Raw genomic sequence first — 7,588 nt, 5'->3', positions numbered from 1 at the left:
TATGGGCTGCAGCTGTCCCCAGAGCCCAGCCCATCCCAGATCCCATTGGGGATGTTTTCCCCTGTAGCCCCCCGCAGCCAGCCTGCTCCAGTTTTCTGTCCCTGGCACAGCGAACCGCTGACATGAGGGGATTGCTGGGCCACTGGGACACTCTGTCCCGTGCCAAGCCAGCTGCCCAACTCACCTCACCTCCCAATGCTCCGAGCCTCCCTGTCTAAATCCTAGTTTTGTGTCAGCGGCGGAATGCAACAATGACAGCGTTAACACAATGCAAGCGGCTTGATCTCCCTGGCAGCCTTCAGTGGCAGGCTTGTGTCCCTGGCCAGGGCTCGATCGGACCACCTGTGTGGCTCACATGGGGGTCCAGCTGGCAGAATGGATGGTATTACTCTATGTCTATGCAGGCATGGTGGTTATGAACCACCACAGCACTCACTTTGACTACATCAGCTCTGCAAGCAGGGACGTTAATAACAGGCCATCGATACACTCAGTACACTCAGTGTTAAGCTCACAACAACAGATGCTCTCCCCAGAAGAGTCACACTTTCTCTAAATTAAGACCCCAGGCCTGTTCTTATTTTGATCTCGGGGGATAAAAATAGCCACACAACATTAGCTCCGCTATCCCAGATCTGAAGATAATTCCTTTTGTTATTCCTCCACTTTGTTTGACTCCTCAGGGAATTTAAACAATGTCACCAGCAGCCAGCCAGGTAGGTAGTTTACATGTCGCTGAAGAAGAGTGGTCTCCAGTCTTTTTCTCAAATATGCAGCAGAAGAAAGCTCATGACAATCTGACTGAATCCTGTCAAAGTTTTTGGCCCCTTCCTCCTCCCCCTTATCTTGACAGTCCTGCCCCTCACCTTCCTAATATGGGGGCATCCCCTTGCCCTCGTCCAATCATTACTCTCGTTACGTCCCACCTAGAGATGCCATGGGGCTTGTCCAGATTTCCCAACTGAGGTTTCAGTGAAGGGACAGCCTGGCTGGTAACAGGGTGATCAGGAGAGAGTGAGTGAGTGAGAGTTTGACAGAACTTCTACCAGGTGAATCTCTCACCCAGGGAGGTAGCACACTGTGACAGCGGTATCAACCAGGTAGGATTAGTCTCCATCTCACTACAGTGGACATGTCTTAGATCGGACTCATTGTGACTTCTTAGATCTGAGAGTTTGTGGACAGTACATGTGGAAGAGTGGGATTGTTGTGGTGGGTAGGTGCGGTGGTGCATGTATCTCAGGTTAGGAGAGTGGCAGGACTTTTTTAACCTCGGTGTTATGGCTGTTCAACTGTTTGTACATAGTGCAGAATGGAATCAAGTCCACTGGTGATAATATACTTTAGTCTTGTTCATGTCATATCTGTTCATCTAGTTATCTGCATCGTTGTTTGAGAATGTTCTTTCACCCCCATTATTTTATTAAAAACATTTGTCTAACTGTGTTGTACAGCATAGACTGAAGTCTGGAGACACTGCACATTGCTAGGTATTGATAACATAGCTATTATTTGTTGGATAAGTACACAGGCCGTATAGAAGGACAAACGCCACTTGTATTGTTGATAGCATAGGGCTATGTCACCATCCAATATGCTCAACATGGTCGTTGTGGATTGCTGCTGTCTGCTGCTGTTCCTGCTTGCAAAGATTATTGACGAGGTAGTAGCAGCACGCAATTGTTTCAAACACTCCATCTTAATTTTACACACGGGCAACTTCTGCAACCTGCCGGTCACAGGATCTGAATGTTGCACCCCAGCCCAATAGCTTGGTATGCCATGGCAAGTTGGGTAGAATGGTAAACCCGGTATGGAGGGCAAGACCCACCCAGAGTTAAGGCTAGGTTTGAATGACAGTAACAGGCATATAAGTATTACGTAAAAGTATCATCTAAAAGTTATTTTCAAGTTATTTTTCCTCCCTCTGGTTCTCAGGCCACTAGCGACCGTTTGCCTAGGAAAAATGTGAATGTGTTGGTCATTTTAGAGATGTTAATGTGTGCGTTGGGAGTCTTTTTGTGTAGCTATTTAAAAAGCATCTTAAGGTTTAAAAACCTTAAAAACGTTAAGGTTACGTTCATTTTTTGAATCTATCTCAGCCGATGAATGTAACATGTTACATGGCTGCTTGTTAGGATGTTCGGTAACAACTCCTATCTGATTTTGAACTGTGTGTGTTCTCATAGCCCTCTCCTCCCTTTGATGGCATGTGTTGAATGTCTGTGTGTGTGATCCCCCTGCCATTCCTCTGAGGACTATGGGGTCAAACGTGTTAATGGGACACCAGCACCATCCACAGGGGTGGGAGGGGGGGGTACAGTCTGCTCTGGAGTTATCGTCACTGCAGGGACCTGTTATGAATGTTGTTGATAAACTATAGATAGATGTTTATGCCACTGCGTAGCAGAGTGTAATGCATGCAGCTAACCCTCCCCAAATCCAGTCTGAAATAGGCAGACTGTTTCTGACCCCCTACAGACAAGTAGAGTCTGACAAGACAAGTAGAGTCAACTCAGAGAGTTATAGATACAGTGGGGCAAAAAAGCATTTAGTAAGCCACCAATTGTGCAAGTTCTCCCACTTAAAAAGACGAGAGAGGCCTGTAATTTTCATCATAGGTACACTTCAACTATGGCAGACAAAATGAGAAAAGAAATCCAGAAAATCACATTGTAGAATTTTTAATGAATTTATTTGCAAATTATGGTGGAAAATAAGTATTTGGTCAATAGCAAAAGTTTATCTCAATACTTTGTTATATACCCTTTGTTGGCAATGACAGAGGTCAAATGTTTTCTGTAAGTCTTCACAAGGTTTTCACACACTGTTGCTGGTATTTTGTCCCATTCCTCCATGCAGATCTCCTCTAGAGCAGTGATGTTTTGGGGCTGTTGCTGGGCAACACAGACTTTCAACTCCCTCCAAAGATTTTCTATGTGGTTGAGATCTGGAGACTGGCTAGGCCACTCCAGGACCTTCTCCATGCATCGCACCAAGCCACTCCTTCGTTGCCCGGGCGGTGTGTTTGGGATCATTGTCATGCTGAAAGACCCAGCCACGTTTCATCTTCAATGCCCTTGCTGATGGAAGGAGGTTTTCACTCAAAATCTCACAATACATGGCCCCATTCATTCTTTCCTTTACACGGATCAGTCGTCCTGGTCCCTTTGCAGAAAAATAGCCCCAAAGCATGATGTTTCCACCCCCATGCTTCACAGTAGGTATGGTGTTCTTTGGATGCAACTCAGCATTCTTTGTCCTCCAAACACGACGAGTTGACTTTTTACCAAAAAGTTATATTTTGGTTTCATCTGACCATATGACATTCTCCCAATCTTCTTCTGGATCATCCAAATGCTCTTTTGCAAATTTCAGACAGGCCGGGACATGTACTGGCTTAAGCAGGGGGACACGTCTGGCACTGCAGGATTTGAGTCCCTGGCGGCGTAGTGTGTTACTGATGGTAGGCTTTGTTACTTTGGTCCCAGCTCTCTGCAGGTTATTCACTAGGTCCCCCCATGTGGTTCTGGGATTTTTGCTTCCATTTCCTAATAATTGCTCCCACAGTTAATTTCTTCAAACCAAGCTGCTTACCTATTGCAGATTCAGTCTTCCCAGCCTGGTGCAGGTCTACAATTTTGTTTCTGGTGTCCTTTGACCGCTCTTTGGTCTTGGCCATAGTGGAGTTTGGAGTGTGACTGTTTGAGGTTGTGGACAGGTGTCTTTTATACTGATAACAAGTTCAAACAGGTGCCATTAATACAGGAAACGAGTGGAGGACAGAGGAGCCTCTTAAAGAAGAAGTTACAGGTCTGTGAGAGCCAGAAATCTTGCTTGTTTGTAGGTGACCAAATACTTATTTTCCACCATAATTTGCAAATAAATTCATAAAAAATCCTACAATGTGATTTTCTGGATTTTTTTTCTCATTTTGTCTGTCATAGTTGAAGTGTACCTATGATGAAAATTACAGGCCTCTCTCATCTTTGGGAGAACTTGCACAATTGGTAGCTGACTAAATACTTTTTTGCCCCACTGTATGTCACAAGACTGATTTTTATGTAAATATGAGCGTTTATGGGAGTTTTTATTTACTGGGAAAGTGTAGGATACCAGGGTATAATATCATAGGAATCCTATTCTCTTTGAGCTGTAAGGTAGTGTGACAGAGTTAGTATGAATTAATGTGAATAAGAAAACAAATTATTACAGTTTCCTAGCGACAGGTTTCTTGAGCAGTGGTGCGGGTCGGTAGTAGACAAGGAAGTAACCGGGTCAAGAGGCGGTTTGGGCGATTTGAAGGAAGCTGGGGAAGCTCAGAAGGAAACACAGTTAGACACAGGGAAACTGCCATCAAAATACACAGATAAAAACTAGATTTGAGATGAATGTCAGTGCTTTAAATACATTTATTCATCACCCAACAGTGCTATATTTGACATTATCATGGGAGAAGGAGGGTTGTTTGTGTCTTGCCCTCCTTGTTGAGTATTTATCTCACAAAATATCTCAGTTTCCGGTTTATAAAGAGGCATTTCCTGTCCGCCTCAGGATGTGGCTGATTTTTCCATCTGAGCTTTCAAAGGACAAGAAGACCCTCTCTATCTCTAATATTCCGTTCCCATAGTCCTCTTCAAAGACATATTCTGGATGAGGAGCCTTTATAAGTGTGACTGGCTAAAACAATCCCATATAATCCCATATTCAGTTCAATCCCATATTCAGTTCAATCTTAGTTTTGTGTATTCAGGTTGTGCATTACATGATTCCACTTTACAATTCTGATTAGACTACAGACTCTGCAAAGACTCTAGTGTCTGATTCATGTTCAGGGAGCACATGATGCTTTAGGAATCCAGGTTGGGTACTACCATGCTATGTCTCTCACCTGAGTCATGGGGCTGATTAACTCCATGCTTAGACCAGCTTTGAGTTCTTAGGAAACTACGCAGTATTTTGTTTTTTTATGTATTATTTCTTACATTGTTACCCCAGGAAATCTTAAGTCTTATTACATACAGCCGGGAAGAGCTATTGGATATAAGAGCAACGTCAGTTTCCCAACATTACGACCAGGAATACGACTTTCCCGAAGCGGATCCTCTGTTCGGACCACCACCCAGGACAATGGATCTAATCCCAGTAGCCAACCCAAAATAACGGCACCGCAGAAGGGGCAGACGGATCAGCCTCCTGGTCAGGCTCCGTAGATGTGCACATCACTCACCACTCCCGAGTATACTACTCGCCAACTACTCCAGTTTTCTTGACAACACGGTAGATGAAATTCGAGCAAGGGTTCCCTTCCAGAGAGATATCAGAGATTGTAACATTCTCTGTTTCACAGAAACATGGCTCTCTCTGGATATGTTGTCGGAATCGATTCAGCCACCCGGCTTCTCCATGCATCGCACCGACAGAGATAAACACCTCTCTGGGAAGAGGAAGGGCGGGGGTGTATGATTTATGATTAACAACTCATGGTGTAATCATAACAACATACAGGAACTCAGGTCCTTCTGCTCACCCGACCTACCAAGAGAATTCTCATCAGTTATAGTCACAGCTGTGTACATTCCCCCTCAAGCGAACACCAAGACAGCCCTCAAGGAACTTCACTGGACTCTATGTAAACTGTAAACTATATATCCGGAGGCTACATTTATTGTAGCTGGGGATTTTAACAAAGCAAATTTCAGAACAAGGCTACCTAAATTCTATTAGCACATTGATTGCACGACACGCAGGGCTACTACTCTCAAACACTGATACTCTAACTTCCGTGATGCATACAAAGCCCTCTCCCGCCCTCCCTTCGGCAAATCCGACCACGACGCCATCTTGCTCATACCGTATTATAAGCAGAAACTCAAACAGGATGTTCCAGTGACGAGAACCATTCAACGCTGGTCTGACCAATCGGAAGCCACCCTTCAAGATTGTTTTGATCACGCGGACTGGAATATGTTCTGGTCAGCCTCAGTGAACAACATTGACCAATACGCTGACTCGGTGAGTGCGTTTATAAAGAAGTGCATTGGAGATGTTGTACCCAATGTGACGATTAAAACCTACCCTAACCAGAAACTGTGGCTGGATGGCGGCATTCGCGCAAAACTGAAAGTGCGATCCACCGCATTTAACCATGGAAAGAGGTCTGGAATTATGGCTGAATATAAACAGTGTAGTTATTCCCTCCACAAGGCAATCAAACAAGCAAAATGCTGGTACAGGGACATGGTGGAGTCACAATTCAACGGCTCAGATACGGACTACAAAAACCAAAACAGCCACGTCACGGACACCGACGTCACGCTTCCAGACAAACTAAACTCCTTCTTCGCCAGCTTTGAGGATAATACAGTGCCACCATCGCGGCTCACAAACAAAGACTGCACCCTCCCCCTCGCCTTCTCCGTGGCTGACATGAGTAAAACATTTAAACGTGTTAACTCTCACAAGACTGCTGGCCCAGACAGGATCCCTTTTGTCCCCACATGCTTCAAGATGGCTACCATTGTTCCTGTACCCAAGAACGCAAAGATAACTGAACTAAATGACCACCCCGTAGTCCTCACTTCTGTCATCATTGAGTGCTTTGAGAGGCTCGTCAAGGATCATATCACTGCCACCTTACCGGCCACCCTAGACCCATTTCAGTTTGCATACCGCATCAACAGGTCCACAGATGATGCAATCACCATCACACTGCACATTGCCCTATCCCATCTTGACAAAAATAATACCTATGTAAGAATGCGGTTCATTGACTACAGCTCAACATTCAACACCATAGTACCCTCCAAGCTCCTCGGGATGGCAGGTAGCCTAGTGTTTAGAGTGTTGGACTAGTAACCGAAAGGTTGCAAGATCGAATCCCCGAACTGACAAGGTAAAAATCTGTTGTTCTGCCCCTAAACAAGGCAGTTAACCCACTGTTCCTAGGCTGTCATTGAAATTAAGAATTTGTTCTTAACTGACTTGCCTAGTTAAATAAAGGTTAAAAAAAGCTGGAGTCTCTGGGTCTCAACCCCGCCCTGTGCAATTGGGTTGTGGACTTTCTGATGGGACACCCCCAGGTGATGAAGGTAGGTGTCACGTTCTGACCTTTATTTCCGTTGTTTTGTATTTATTTAGTATGGTCAGGGCGTGAGTTGGGTGGGCAGTCTATGTTTGTTTTTCTATGTTTTGGGGCATTTCTATGTTTTCGGCCTAGTATGGTTCTCAATCAGAGGCAGGTGTCATTAGTTGTCTCTGATTGAGAATCATACTTAGGTAGCCTGGGTTGCACTGTTTGTTTGTGGGTGATTGTCTATGTTAGTGGCTTGTGTCAGCACAGGTCTCATTTTGTAGCTTCACGGTCGTATTTGGTTTATTGTTTTCGTTACTCTTTTGCATAGTGTTCAGTCTTTCTTTATTAAAGATTCACCATGGACACTTACCACGCCGCATATTGGTCCTCTGATCCTTCTCGCCTCTCCTCTTCAGACGAAGAGGAGGACGATCGTGACAGAATCACCCACCAACCAAGGACCAAGCGGCGTGGTAGAAAACAGCGACGACAGCAGCAGCAGCAGCGGCAGCA

The 7,588-nt window shown here is 44.9% G+C and overlaps 1 protein-coding gene across 3 annotated transcripts in view; it reads left to right on the top strand.

Moving 5' to 3' along the window:
- Positions 1–977: 977 nt before the first annotated feature.
- LOC110507473 (periaxin) overlaps positions 978–7,588 on the top strand; it is a 29,598-nt gene continuing 22,987 nt past the window's right edge. For all 3 annotated transcript variants that reach the window (XM_036964719.1, XM_021587479.2, XM_021587484.2), the window contains exon 1: positions 978–1,100. The gene's annotated coding sequence lies outside the window, so the exon portion shown is untranslated. The remainder of the gene's footprint in view (positions 1,101–7,588) is intronic.

The sequence above is a fragment of the Oncorhynchus mykiss genome, chromosome 27 (assembly GCF_013265735.2).
Source record: "Oncorhynchus mykiss isolate Arlee chromosome 27, USDA_OmykA_1.1, whole genome shotgun sequence".
NCBI lineage: Eukaryota > Metazoa > Chordata > Actinopteri > Salmoniformes > Salmonidae > Oncorhynchus > Oncorhynchus mykiss.
This window is presented reverse-complemented; position numbering and strand designations above follow the sequence as displayed.